General features: G+C 35.7%; 1 protein-coding gene across 1 annotated transcript in view; it reads right to left on the bottom strand.

Moving 5' to 3' along the window:
• The window catches only part of LOC119416491 (5'-nucleotidase domain-containing protein 3-like), a gene marked incomplete at its 5' end in the record, with an annotated part of 34,744 nt that overhangs the window by 30,245 nt on the left and 3,056 nt on the right, over window positions 1-1,443 (bottom strand). The window lies entirely within an intron of this gene.

The following is a 1,443-nucleotide window of genomic DNA, read 5'->3' on the forward strand; positions in this document are numbered from 1 at the left end:
TTCTTTTGTACAGCACTTTGGTTGGCCTTGTTGCTGTTTTAAGTGCTCTATAAATAAATTGGTATGGTATGGTATATAAAAAAGCACTAAGTGGATAAATAAAATTTGAAAGAACATCTATATAGAATATCTACCCATCCATCCATTTTTTTATTTTATAGATAATTGGATACAAAATACAGTAAACCTTTTGTCCACCCCTCAGCAGTGAAATTTCATAATGCTGAAACAACAGAATTTAAAAAATACAAAGTCAAACCACAAAAGCTGTTTTCTCTCTGAGAAACAGCAGAATGCAAACAAGGGAATGGGAACACGCATATTGCACATGTAAAAACAGATGTCTGAAACTGATCTCAGTTTATCATAAACAAACATTTGCACATTCTTGAAAATTTGCACATTCTGGATTATATTCTGCGCAGCATGGATATAGCCCTTTCTGGTGCCACACAATACAGTGATTTTATCATGTACAAATTTAATGAATTCTGCAAAAGGTTAAAATGACCTTTATTCAAACCATACACAAGCAATGTTATTATTATTATTACTAATGTTAATACAACATTACCACACAACCTCTTCTATTTGTCTATCTAAACTCTGATGGCCCAAGGGAGAAGTGACCAGCGATAACGTTCCTTGTGGCATCTGGGGTGCAGAGGTCTGCCACTGAATGAGCTCTCTAGGGATGTTGCAGTGTCATGCACAGGCTGTTGAGGCAGTGTCCAGTATACATGTTTTTCTGACCACGCACTGGATCAATGAGGAATCCTAGGACAGAGGAGGCCTTTCTGATCAGTGTACAGTATTCCATCTTTTCCTCTCAGTCATGTACAAGCTGCTTATCCAGCAGGTTAATTATTATAAAATGGCCACAATGAAGCCAAAAAAGGTCTTCAGGTGTGTACCCTGCAATGTAAACGACTCTAGGCTCCTCAGCAGTAGTCTGCTCTGACCTTTCCTGCAAACTGCAGCAGTTATGAGTCTAGTTTAGATTATTGTTCAAGTAACCAACCAGGTACTAGGAAATAATGAAATAGATTTAATGATAACAGTACTTTTTTTTTCAAATTTGATTTATTTGAAAAACTGTTTCTTTCAATACACACATAGAAATGTATTTTTGTACCCAAAGGTACAATATTATGTAATAAGCTCAATGAAGTAGAGAAACAGACTCTTTCCACATATTTTCCAGCTGGTTTCAGGCTACTGTCAGTATTTTTTCCACTGTTAGTCTCTGCTCCTCTGTCTTACCACGCCTGGGTTTATGTTGTATTTATTTCAAGCTCCTTGAGTCAGTCTGCTTCCCTGGGTCCAACCTCCCACAACTGTGATATTAATATCTTGAAATATTTTAACAACATTTGTCTAATTTAAAAGTTTTCTCAGGTATCTAATTTGTTGTTTTATTATTTATTGTATAAGTCAAAAAAA

This window comes from Nematolebias whitei, chromosome 10 (assembly GCF_014905685.2).
Source record: "Nematolebias whitei isolate Nwh7 chromosome 10, NemWhi1, whole genome shotgun sequence".
NCBI classification, from domain to species: domain Eukaryota; kingdom Metazoa; phylum Chordata; class Actinopteri; order Cyprinodontiformes; family Rivulidae; genus Nematolebias; species Nematolebias whitei.